Consider the following 13,539-nt stretch of genomic DNA (forward strand, 5'->3'; position numbering starts at 1 on the left):
ACATTGTTATATACATTATATAATGTATATTTCTCAGGCTACCTGTGAAGTATATGAACTACTACCAATAATAAGTACCAATAAGATAACTGAAAATTAGAAAGCCCACACAGTTGGTAAGTGGCAGTGTAATTCTGAATGAATCTCTTTTATACTACAATGGATTGCTGCTAGACACATAAAGCAGAGGGCTTAAAAAAAAGACAAGTGTGATGGTCAGTTTATTCCCTTTGGACTAAGTCACAGTTCTACATTTTCCAGTCAAATATTAATCGAGGTGTTGCTCTGGAAGTATTTTGTAAATGTGATCGGAATCTATGATCAGCCAACTTTAAGTAAAGGAGACTATCCTAGACAATCTGGGTGGACTGTATCAAATCAATCCACAGTTGCAAGAGAACTGAGATTTCCCTGAGGAAGAAGAAATTCCCCCTGTGGATCAAAGCCTCCACTCTTGCCTGAAAGTTTTGAGCTACCCTTTCTGATGGCCTGGCCTATGGATTTCTGACTTGCATAGCCAGCCCCTTAAAACATATAAGCTAGTTTCTTGCAGTAGACATTTTCCCCACATGTCTTTTTCAAAAGGTATATAATTCTCTGCTACAGAGCACATGAACTTTACCCAGAATTTTAGTAGTCTGTGCCAGTGATTCTCTCATTAGGGCTTGTCATTAACTGTACACCACCTCTTTTCCCTAAAACAGACACCTCAGTACTACTGTACTAGGTCATATGGTCATACTAGCATTCATCACAGTTTGCAAGCACGTTCTTCGTAGGTGCCACTAAAAGCTGGGAGCACTATGTCACCTGATATATAGATCAAAACAGCATTCTCAGAGATGGAACATCCCACTCCTAAAACTCAACAGACTAAACAGAGATTACACTTAATTCTTAGTGGCAGGAGGTTCAAAATGCAAAAATTCATCTTTTACGTTGGAGAGGATGCCTGGGCATGGTTGAGAACTCCAGACATGTTCCAAACCTCAGTGATATCTACCCTCCAAATATTTATAAGGGTCATCTGATATCCTTTGCAGGATTTGTCTTCCCAGGATTTCAACTCCCTTGCCACTCTTGTTCTCCTGGTGCCATTAAGATGAAGTCATCTATCTGTGGGGTTTTCACTTTGTTCTGTTGCCTTTGGACTGGTTTTTTTTTTTTTTACCGGATAGTAGTGTTATTATAGGCTTGTAACAAGTATATTCTAATATGTCTTAATACTTAAAAATACCATTTCTAACCTTCATTCTTGATAGGGAGGGAAATATATTTGTAAGATCACTGATTGCAAAATATATACTGAGGCTGTGTTAATATGATCTAGCAAAGATTCCTCATTCCACACAAATAATTGGAATTGCTGTGTGGTTGAGATGGCATGAGTCAATACCATCCTCCAGAATCCATCTGGCATTTTTAGAGACATGAATGGAGTTGGAGATATAATGAGCATCACCACCCCAGGAATAACATTAACCTATTCCATTTCCTCCAAACTATGATATTGCTTTTAATTTTTCTAATTTGGCTTGGGGTGGGGGGCTTTAGAAAACTGCCACTTGACCTTCCAACTATGAATAGGTCTTACCTCACAGGATAAGGAATCAATGTGGGGCCTGCCAACTACCAAATATGTCCATTAGATTTTATAACTGGGGATATATTATATTGTATTTGGACAAGAAAACTGGTATTAGGTTTATGGGTTTATGGATGAAGTGGACCCAATGTGGGCCACACCTGGCCAAGATTCCCTTTATTGCCTGGCCTCCATAAATCACACTCTAACAAAAGGGCTTTAGGGCTCTGGTTGTCTATGCTAGTTTGATTTTGTGTCTTCAATATCTTTTGGGTATTCTAGTTTCCCTACAGTAAGTTCAATAGGGAAAGTACTCAATGGCTACAGAGTTCCTTGAAGAAGGAATGGGAGGAATAATAGTCACATTTTCTTGCTACAGTGTTGCAAGGGTTCTTTCTTCCGTAAACTCAATAGCTACAGTATGTGAGTTCTGGGTCTGAAAACTGACTTGAATTCATAAATTAGGCAAGGTGTTGTGACTTTTAGTTGGGGTGGCCCCTCTTAGATTTCTGATCATTAATCCTTATTTTATTGTTTGCATAGATTGAGAGATGCTCTGAATACCTCTGTTTTGCTCATAAGGACATCATGTTCTATTACCCAATTCCATAGCTCTCTAAATTTTTATGGAAACTCTACTGGTACAGCAAACCTATTGAGGTTAAAAGTTCAACTTTTTAAATCTTCTTTGAGATCTTCTGCTACCTTTATGATTAAACTTGATTTTCCTATCCCCTAACAGGATAAATCGGAGTCTCTTTATATTGATATATTGTCGAGGAGGGCCTCTTAGAATTTAATTGTTCAGTCTTTCATTTTTTTCCCCCACTAAATCAACTATTTCTCTTAAATAGTTATCCATTTCCTTTGTCTTTGTAAATACTATTTTGGTGTGCTTCTTAATCCCTGATACATTACTTCTATCAGTGCATTCCCTTCCAGCACATACCAGTTCATAACAGTAGAAGTGTTAACAACTTCACTATTGCTGCTTACCAAGAGATCTGAATGCTCTGTCTGCTGCCGACAGGTGATCCGGTAGGCTTCCTAGGACCACTTCTAGCACTAACTATTGCAGACTGTGTTTCCCAGATTCTGAGACAGAGATTTGTGTACAGGAAGCTTATTGACTCAATATCTGTAACAAAGCAAAGAGTAAAGAAATCCGTAGAGGGAGGCCTTAGGCTATGTTCGAGTCACATCTACGATGAGCTCTGGGGTCGGTAAGACCTTTCAGAGTTGTCTTGTATGGGAATTTATCATACAGAGCCAGCTCTCTTTATCCTAAGGCAATTGCTGGGAGACGGGAATCAATCCCCAGCAGGCAGGAAGAGGCACGCTTAGTCTCAAAGTACACACGCGTGTGCGTTTCTTCATCCCTGTGTACCTACGTGCGTATGTGCGTAATGCGTGCATGCGTTAGGGCGTGCACTCTGCGTTGAGCATGTGCTCTATCGGCTTTCCCTTCACTAAGCAGGGAGTTTGATTATAAAGCCCTTTGTTACTTTTCACTCTGCCTTGCTTTCTTTTCTGAAAATGACCCCTCATACATATGTTAGGACAAACTATATGATTGTAGAAAAAATTTTAGAGAATTAAAGAAGGGTAGTTTGGTTTGGAGAAGGCAATGGCACCCCACTCCAGTACTCTTGCCTGGAAAATCCCATGGATGGAGGAGCCTGGTAGGCTGCAGTCCATGCTAAGGGTCGGACACGACTGAGCGACTTCCCTTTCACTTTTCACTTTCATGCATTGGAGAAGGAAATGGCAACCCACTCCAGTGTTCTTGCCTGGAGAAACCCAGGGACGGAGGACCCTGTTGGGCTGCCATCTATGGGGTCGCACAGAGTCGGACAAGACTAAAGTGACTTAGCAGCAGTTTGGTTTACCTTAGGTTTCGCCCAACTCTCTGAGGTTGTGGTGTCCGTTCTCATTTGAGTACATGTCAGAATATGAACTAGGACAAGGATAGGAAGAGTTTCTCTCTGGATTTCATAAGGTATATTTTTTTCTCTCATGATTTTGCTTTTTTTAAATTGGGCTATAGATGATGGGTTGGGGAATATCTCTGCAAGGTAGGCGCTACCAGGGAAATATCCATTCTCCTTTTCCTGAGATAGCTTTTGTAGCTTTTTCTTTCTCTTGGAGCCACTATCCTTGCCGGCAGCAGCATCTTCAAGTCCGTTGCCAAGTGGCTTGTCCTTGGAAGAGAATTTCCTCTTTTTCTTAGGGACACTCTTATTTATTGACTTTTAGGGGACCCTAACTGGTTCTTCTTTGAAAAAGATTTCTTCCTTTTAGGAAGATTCCACTGCCAGCTCTCTCTTCAAGATCACTGCTAACCAGTTTCTCCTTAAAAAATTATTTCTTTTCCTTGGATTTGGAAAAGGAGACAGATGGGTCTTCCATTCGATTTTCCTGAGGAGACTCCTGGCACTTTTTCTCTTTCTTCTTTTTGGGTCTTTCACTTGTCTCCTCACCTTCCTCTAGAGCACTCCTGCTATTTTCTGAAGATTCCAGGGCAACTGCAGCCAGCCACTTATTTTCCTTTTTAAAGTGCTTCATCTCCTGTTTCCTAGTAATCTCAGCAGCCGCCCCCTCTGTGTGAACCATTGCTTCCTTCATGACATCCAAATTCTTTAATGGAATCTCTTCAATCTCGAAGGACAGCCGCTCTTCAATCTCAAAGGACAGTCGCTCCTCAACTTGTTCTCAAAGGTTCTCCCCAAATCCACTGGTGCTTAAGATATACAGTCAGTTCATGAGGTAATATTGCATTTGTTTGCCAGGTATCCAGAAATGCGGTGGACTAAGGTAGAATGGAAAATGAGTCCATGTTTTGGGGTGTTAAACCTTATCTTCAGGGCTCTGGAAACTTGGTACGTTTGCTGGGTCTAGGAAATCATTTAGACATCAGGACTGGCCAGGGTTAGAGTGCTTTTAAAATATAACACCATAAAATATTTTATTTGAAACTTTGTGAATCTCTAGAAGATGTCAAGTGCTCATATTTAAGTGTAAGTATGTATGCTCATCCTCGGAGAAGGCAATGGCACCCCACTCCAGTACTCTTGCCTGGAAAATCCCATGGATGGAGGAGCCTGGTAGGCTGCAGTCCATGGGGTTGCTAACAGTCAGACACAACTGAGCGACTTCACTTTCACTTTTTCCTTTCATGCATTGGAGAAGGAAATGGCAATGGCACCCCACTCCAGTGTTTTTGCCTGGAGAATCCCAGGGACGGGGGAGCCTGGTGGGCTGCTGTCTATGGGGTTGCACAGAGTCGGACACAACTGAAGCGACTTAGTAGTAGTAGTAGTAGTAGTAGTAGTAGTAGTATGCTCATTCTAGATGGGACTCCTAAGATCTGAATGTAGACTGAGGTACTGGCAGTTTGGTGGGGAGGAGGTTTAAAAATCATTAATGCTGTCTTCTGTTACTTTTTTTCTTAAACAGCATGAGATTTTAAGATGAGTTATTTTGAAGGTATTTTCTGAAATAATAGGAGGGTATTATAGCCACCCCCTCTACAAAAAGAGGGTACTTTTCTGATGCATGAAGTTTGTGGATGTAGGGTAGCATAAGTGGCATTATCCTTAGAATTAGTGCATATAACACAGGTGCAAGTGACTCTAGCTCTTATTTGAACTAGGTTTGTATTAAAAGAGGTAAGAGAAAGAGTTTATTCTTTCTTTCTCTGCATGCAGTTCACATCCATGCTAATGAAATTCAATATAAAGAGTCACTTGCATTCACTCACCGTATAAAATGACACTGACTGCTTCCCAACTCCCATATGTGGGATTTGAGTAGGTGAACACTCTCAACTCAAGTGCTGTCATATGTATTTGCCCCGTGAAGATCTTTTAGGTTCTGCTCTCAAGTCAGCAGGTTGCCTTCTATGCCAGTGGTGGTATTTTATCATGTTGTTTCCCCACAATAAATTCCAGTCCTTCCCTGGCTTGGCTGTGACCACCTGTTCTCCCACACCTGTTTTCAATTTATAAACCATATGCTGTAGTCACAGCTGAGAACCGCTGTAGACATGATACGATTTCTCATAAATATTTCATAAATTCAAAGTTTCCTGCACTTCAAAATATTTTGAAGGCACTGATTTTACTGAAAACCTCACAGAGACTGACATACACTCTTTACTATGATCATTATGCAAGCAAAGAAAGATGAAGTTTACCACCTTATAAAATAACCTGCACCAATACTGAAATAGCACTATATTGGTATTTATGCTTTTAAACAAACAGAACTGCAGCCTATGGTAAAACAATTCAAGTGAAGTAATTGGTCTGAAATGTACATATGCTCAGGAAATCCAGGGAAACAGATGTTTTCACATTGCCTTTCCTATGTGGAATAAGAGATGCTTCACAAGACTGTCAAATACTTAACCATGTATATTAATTGGCATTCTGTTATTAGTATTTTGAGAATGTACATTAAGTGAGTTTTACAAATCATGCTTTGTAAGTAACGAAACCTAAGATTCAGCTTGCTTAAATAATAAAGGAAATTGCCTGTCCTATTAACAGCTAAAGGTTAATTGCTCAGTCGTATCCAGCTCTTTGTGCCCCCATGGTCTGGTCTGTTCATGAGATTCTCCAGGCAAGAATTCTGGAGTGGGTTGCCATTCTCTACTCCAGGGGATCTCCCCAACTTGGAGCGAACCTGGGTCTCCTATATTGCAGGCATATTCTTTACCATCTGTGCTACCATAAGAGATCTATTGAATTTAAGTCTTGGATTGATTCAAGAATAAAGGAATTGTGGTCTGGACTCTGCGTTTCTCCCTCTTATTCTCAGTTTTGTTATTCTAGTACAGTTCTACCTTTATATTTAGAGAATGTATGCTGTTATTTCATCAGTCTTCATTCTTTCTTGTTTAAGGGCAAAAGAATTTCATATGGTAGCCCCACAAAACAGATAAACAGCAGTAAAAGCCAAAAGAACAACAGTGAAGAAATCTCCTTTCTCTCCAGAAGTCTTAGTAAATATTTTCTCTCATCTCATTTAGATTATAATCTAAATGACTATTTATGAAATGAATATTTTGAACCAAGGAGTGAGGTCTGTGAAGCCAGTCAGTACCTAACCCTAGGAATTCATCCCTCTGAGACCATGTTCTTGATAATAGGAAAGAGGCAAATTTCCCAGCAGAGAATCAAGTTACTTTTTCAGGGTGAGGGTGGTAATGAAAAAAGTCAATTTGTATCTGTACCTTTCCCTACGTGTACCTATAGATACATACATACACAAACAAAGTTGGGATGATACTGTACTTTTCTGTCTTGTTATTTAGACTTGGAATTTTATCACACTTTTTTTTTTTTCATTTCAGTGCATAGCCTACAAAGTTAGATTTTCTAAATAAATGAACACCAGGGATTATTGTTATGTTAATCACTGTTGCATTGATGGGTACATAATATAGGATATTTTGATCCTATTTGACTAGACATTTTTGGAAAGACACGATAGTAAACAGTTCAGCCAAACAGTTTTGATGTAAAGACATATTTCTTAATGAAACAGGGACTTCCCTGTAGCTCTGACAGTAAAGAAATTGCCTGCAGTGCAAAAGACCTGGGTTCGATCCCTGAGTAAGAAAAATCCTCTGGGGAAGGGAATAGCAAGCCACTCCAATATTCTTGCTTGGAGAATCCCATGGACAGAGGAGCCTGGTGGGCTATAGTCTGTGGGGTCACAAAGAGTCGGACATGACTGAGTGACTAAAACTACTTACTGAAACAGGACTTGACCAGAATAAAAGTAATAGCAATATAACACCTACATTTTCCCTTCACTGTGGTATGTTTTTAATGAATAAATTTCTTTTATTGTGGCAGTGATACAATTCATATTATTCTTTTATGATTTAATTCTTTATTTGATTTATTTCTTTATTTGGCCACAATTCTTTTATTCTTGAACTATCCTGGCTTGAAATTAGACAGATCTGCCTCTTGTCTGTTCAGTCAGATACTCCTCTTTATTATTTAAGCCAGTTTTATTTTAGGTTTCTGTTACTTGCAAAGAATGATTTTTAAATGTTTCAGTTCATTTAAATTATTATGAATGAAAAACTGTCCTCTGAGTGATACTTATCACTGTGGCAATGATAGCCGAACCGAGGTTCATATGCAAGTTTTGCTTTTGACAGCAGATGTAACCATGGAATGTTGGTTTTGAGAAGTTTTCTCAGAAATCATCTGGGAATGGGGACCCTTGTTGAGCTCTTTTCCAACCATATTTGGCCTTGCTGATTCTTTCACATATCTCATTCACATATCACTTATAGCTGCTTTCACACTGCAAAGGCGGAGGTGATTAGTTCTCACTGCAAATTCAAAAATATTTACTAACTGACTCTTTTCAGACAAATATTTGCCAACACCTGATCCAGGCTATTCAGTTCAGTTTAGTTCAGTCGCTCTGTCATATCTAACTCTGCGACCCCATGGGATCCAGACTGTGGGTGGCAAATAGATTTTCTATTCCTTGGTGTCTTGGGTAAACTGATGGTAATTTCCTTTAGGACAGTATGGAGGACTGGGGAGGAGCATTAGGAAGGACTGCTCAGGTCTGCTTTGGGTTTCGGAAGGTCCAAAGTTTGTACATGTGTTGGTACTTAGCAATCACCCGTGGTATAAAAGCAAACGAGAAAAATGATTGTGTTCAGGGAATGCTGCTCTAAGAGATGGGAAATTAATTTCTGCTTGTAACTAACTGTGTCTTTGGGTAAACTCAGTATCTGCGTCTTTACTCAATATCCACCCTCTGCAAACCAAAAGTGCATAACAATATCTAGCCTAATTATGTCTTGGAGTGGCTGGCACATGTAAAAACATGTGGGAATGCTTTTTATATTATTAGACTAAGAGAAAGAAATACTAATAATTACTTTATTATAAAACTTTGTTGGAAATGGCCATAAATAATGTCTGCATACCAGGGCACTTCTGACTATATGTTATTTATAGGATTAATAATCTCTGTTCTAGAATTATTATACAATATATATATGTGTGTGTATATGCATATTCCATATCATTATGCTATATAAATATTCTCATTTGGCATATTTAAGTCCAAGTAATCTGGTACTGAAGTCTCAGTTCTCCATTGTGCAATACCACCTTTTGAAGAGTGGTACCATAGCCTGGGTACTTTAGGGTGAGACACATATGCATGAAAGAAATAGGCACAGGAACATCAAACAATGGTTTGTTACAGACCAGGCCCAAGTGCTTTAACAGGTGCAGTGATGAAGCTTGCTCCTATATTAGTGTGAAAAGTTTTGGCTTACATTAAAGTGATGAGTTGGGAATGGTAACAGTGAACCTAAGTAACTGTTCTTCACCGGATAATGTGTGAGGTTGTGAAGGACAATATTTCAAAGACCCACTATCAGCAGGATTCTGGAAAAGGTAGCAAAGATTTTAGAAAATATACCATATCACACTCGCAGTTTCAAATATTTCATATTTTCTTTTTTATTTGTAAAATACTCAATCCACAGTAGATCACCATGTTGTGCCCAAAATGTTTTGTTTATCCTAACTTCCCCCTGTGGTCCTTACTATTGTATATTCACTCAGTTGTGTCCAGCTCTTTGCGACCTCATGAATTGCAGCATGCCAGGCCTCCCTGTCCATCACCAACTCCCGGAGTTCACTCAAACTCACGTCCATTGAGTCGGTGATGCCATCCAGCCATCTCATCCTCTGTCGTCCCCTTCTTCTCCTGACCCCAATCCCTCCCAGCATCAGAGTATTTTCCAGTGAGTCAACTCTTTGCATGAGGTGGCCAAAGTATTGGAGTTTCAACTTCATCATCATTCCTTCCAAAGAACAGAGTCTACTAATTTGTCTTAAGCACCTTGACTTTAATGACACTTTCCCCCTCCAATTTAAAAAGTATACATATATGTTATGGAAGTCTGAGAAGCAAAGGCAGCCAGGAACACAGAATCATCCATGGTTACAAACAGTCTATAATTTGATGTATTTGTCTAGTCTCTAATGGTATCTCCATATTTGTCTGGTCCTTTGGAGAAGGAAATGGCAAAACACTCCAGTATTCTTGCCTGGAAAATCCCATGGACAGAGCAGACTGGCAGGCTACAGTCCATGGAGTCGCAAAGAGTTGGACATGACTGAGCAACTTCACTTTTTGTGTGTATATATAATATACAGTGAAGCATATTTTTATGTGATAGTACAGTATATATCATGATTTTTTGCACATTGTGAATATTTACTAATTCAAAATCCCAAAGCCACGGGTAGTTTGATTTTCAAAAATGCACTACACTGTAACAATCAGAAAAGAGATATAACCCAGCTTTTGTGGGAGAAAATTCGCTTAAAAGACAAAATGATAACAGACCTCCAAATAGATTCTTGCTAAGTTACAATTAAAATACCATATTTTCTTAATGTGCAATCTAAACTGAGACCCAGAGCAATAAAGTCAAAAAAGCATAATGCTTCTAGCTGATTTTAAAATTTGTACTATTCAAGTACTATTGAGAGATTTTTTTCATTAATTGTTTAAAAGTCTATTCATATAGTATGCCCAAAAGAAATCCACAGATACCTCAATGGTTATAAATGAAGGAAACATGAACACACCTGCATACATTCCTTCCGTTACACTTCGTTTTGCCTTTTGTTGCCACCACAATGAAAAAAGTTTTGATTCATAGTGCTTCAGAGATGACTTACCAATTCCATGTTTAAGATGCTTCTTTCATATATTACAAAATGATATTCATAAGTTGGTTAATTCACTAGTTCTATTTTTTGTTAGATATCATCTCCTCAAAGCATTTTAAAAGCTTAGGTGTTGTAAAATCAAGACAGAAGTTTGTCCGTAATAACTCAGGCATTTCCTAAAAAATGAACACATAGAACTGTGGTTATAATCTGTCTTCTAGATATAGAGATACTATCAAAATTTTTCATCCTTTCTTTCCTCTTTGCCCTTCAGGTCTAAGGATAGTAAATGATGTCTGTTATTACCATTCCTGTGGTACTGTATTATTTCTTGATCACTAACCCAAAACCTGCCTTAAAACTTTTTAAATTGTTCTTTTATTAAACTTTCCTCATATTACTCACCTGGAGTATACTAAATTAGTTTGCTAATGCAACTTGACTGATAGCAGCTGAAAATTTCAGGTCATAGCACATGTCCTAGAAAAGTAACACTATCACTCAAATAGATTGTCAACCTCCTCCGTTACTTAGCAAGGCTTCCCTGATGGTTCAGCAATAATCTGCCTGCCGATGCAGGAGACACGGGTTCGATCCCTGGGTTGGGAAGATCCCCTGGAGAAGGAAATGGCCACCCACTCCAGTATTCTTGCTAGGGAAATCCCACAGACAGAGGGGTCTGGCAGGGTCTCAAAGAGTTGGACATGACAGCAACTAAACGACAATTACTAGCACAGTATTTGTGATATAGAAACATTCAACAATACTTTTTAAAGTAAAAGAACATATATTTGAATGAAAGAATGAGGGTTGGAAAGGTACGTAAGAAGATCACTCAAACATTCAAACTCTTTGCCAGAACTTTTAAAAAAATGTTAGACATAGCATCCAAGTTATATTATAAAATTATTCTTATATGATTTGAAAAATTTTAATCTTTATAATTTGATACAACTGTACTGAGTTAAATTATGTCCCATCTCTCCCACAAAATTTATGCCCACTCAGAACCTCAGACTTTCAGGTCTTATTTAGAAATAGAATTTTTGCAGATGTAACTGAATTCAGACGAGGTCATAGAGGATTAGGGTTTAGCGTAATCCGATGATTGGTGTACATATAAGAAAATTGGTCAAAGCGACATACATGGGGAAGATAATGTGAAGAAACACAGAGAACACCATATGAAGATGGAGGGAGAAAATGGAGAGACATGTCTATGGATAAGGAGCATCAAGGAATGGGCTGGAAGTCACCAGAAGCCAGGAGAGAGGCGTGTAACACCTTCCCCAAGAAGAAACGAACCCTGCTGTCACCATTGTTTCAGACTCTGGCTTCTTGAATGATGAGAGAATAAATTTCTGTTATCTCATGCTGTTAAGTTTATGGCAATTTTTACTAGTTCTAAGAAACTGATAAAATAGTTAATTCAACAAATGTTTATGGATATCTGACACATGCCCAGCACTAGCCTATGTTGTGGTGATACAGTGGTGTACAAGACAAAGTGCCTCTCTTCATGGAACACATGGACTGACAGAAACAAACACATGAATAGGCAGGGGACACCACGACAGGGAACGGCGAAAGAAACAAAGAGTAAAGCAGTGTATGACATGGAGTTGCAGAGTGTACTATTTTATGTGAAGTAATCTCAGACCTTTCTCATGTTGTGATATTTGATGAGAGATGTAATTGAAATGAAGAATCAGAATATGTGAAGATCTGGAATAAAAGTATTCTAGACCAAGAAAACACAAGTGCAGAAGCCCTGAGGTGTGACCAAGCTTGGGGTATTTGGAAGCAACTGGTAGACTAGTGTGTTCATACTATAATGCATAGGGCAGAGGAAATGATTTTGGTGAAATAACATAGTAATGCCCTCTTGATAAGGAATTTTTATTCTAGGTATAATTGAAAGCCATTGCTGTTTGTGTACACAGGGAAAAGCATAAAAATTTTAATCCATATTTAAAAAAATAACACTCTCACTTCTGTGTGAATAATAAATGTAATAGGCAAGTGTGAAGGTAGGGATATTGATTAGTAATTGACTGCAGTAATTTAGGCAAGATGTCATGATAACGAGGTCTAGAATGTTGGCAGTGAAGGTCATGAAAAGAATTCAGTCAAGACAAATATTGATGGAAGAGAAAATTGAATTTGCTGTGAGACATGAACATATAATATGAGGTATGAAAGAAAGACCAGGATCAAAGATGAACCTTTCATGGCCAAAGTAAGTAGTACATTATGGTGTGACTACTGAAATATGAAACAAGAAAAGCCTCAAGTTCAGTACCCAAGTTGAGTTTGGAATGCCAGGAGCATATTAAAAGGAAAGACAAGTAGATAGACACTGGCATTGGAAACTTGGGAGTAGTTTTTCTGTGAACACAAGAGAAATGGGACCATGAATTACTGTCCCATTACAGGGCAAAGTGGTATTTCAGTAAGTTCAGTTCAGTCGCTCAGTGGTGTCTGACTCTTTGTGACCCCATGAATCGCAGCCCGCCAGGCCTCCCTGTCCATCACCAACTCTCGGAGTTCACTCAGACTCACGTCCATCGAGTCAGTGATGCCATCCAGCCATCTCATCCTCTGTCGTCACCTTCTCCTCCTGACTCCAGTCCCTCCCAGTAAGTTAACCATGTCTATATTTTTTAACCTGGGAGATATTAGAGTGTGTTTGTTTGCTGATGGAAATAGTCCAGAAAATAGGGCTAAGTCTATGATTTAGGAGGGATGAGGGAATTGCAGAGACATTATCCCTGAGGCAAGTGGAAAGGATTCAGTGTGCAAATGGAAGGGTTGGACTTATCTAGAAGTTAGATTCACTTTAGCTGAAGGAAAGGCCTGAATATAAGGGTATACATCTAGGCTGTTTGGTATACTCAATGTTACCAATTTACATAGCTTTCTTCTAATTTCTTCTACTTCTTCTTTTTTCTTAGAGTCAAAAAAGCTTAGAATGAGGATAGGGAGAGTCTTGAGAAGAAAAGAGTTATTGAAAAATTATATCAGAGTAGAGAGCAAAGTGTGAAATTAACACCAGATGATTTTATAGCTGGGCAATGCTGAGGGCCCACTTAGAATCTCTTGTTGTAAATTTAAGTGAAACAAGCCAGGAGGGCTCTCTTGATTTTTCTTCTGGTTGAATACTGCTGCTTAGGCACAGGTGAAAAGGAGTTAAAGTTAGGTTTAGCTGGGTTCAGATTT

The 13,539-nt window shown here is 38.8% G+C and overlaps 1 pseudogene; it reads right to left on the reverse strand.

Annotated features, from left to right (window-relative positions):
• Positions 1-3,444: 3,444 nt before the first annotated feature.
• Positions 3,445-4,210, reverse strand: LOC138081794 (nucleolar protein 56 pseudogene; annotated as a pseudogene).
• Between the last annotated feature and the right edge of the window lie 9,329 nt (positions 4,211-13,539).

This window comes from Capricornis sumatraensis, chromosome 7 (assembly GCF_032405125.1).
Source record: "Capricornis sumatraensis isolate serow.1 chromosome 7, serow.2, whole genome shotgun sequence".
NCBI lineage: Eukaryota > Metazoa > Chordata > Mammalia > Artiodactyla > Bovidae > Capricornis > Capricornis sumatraensis.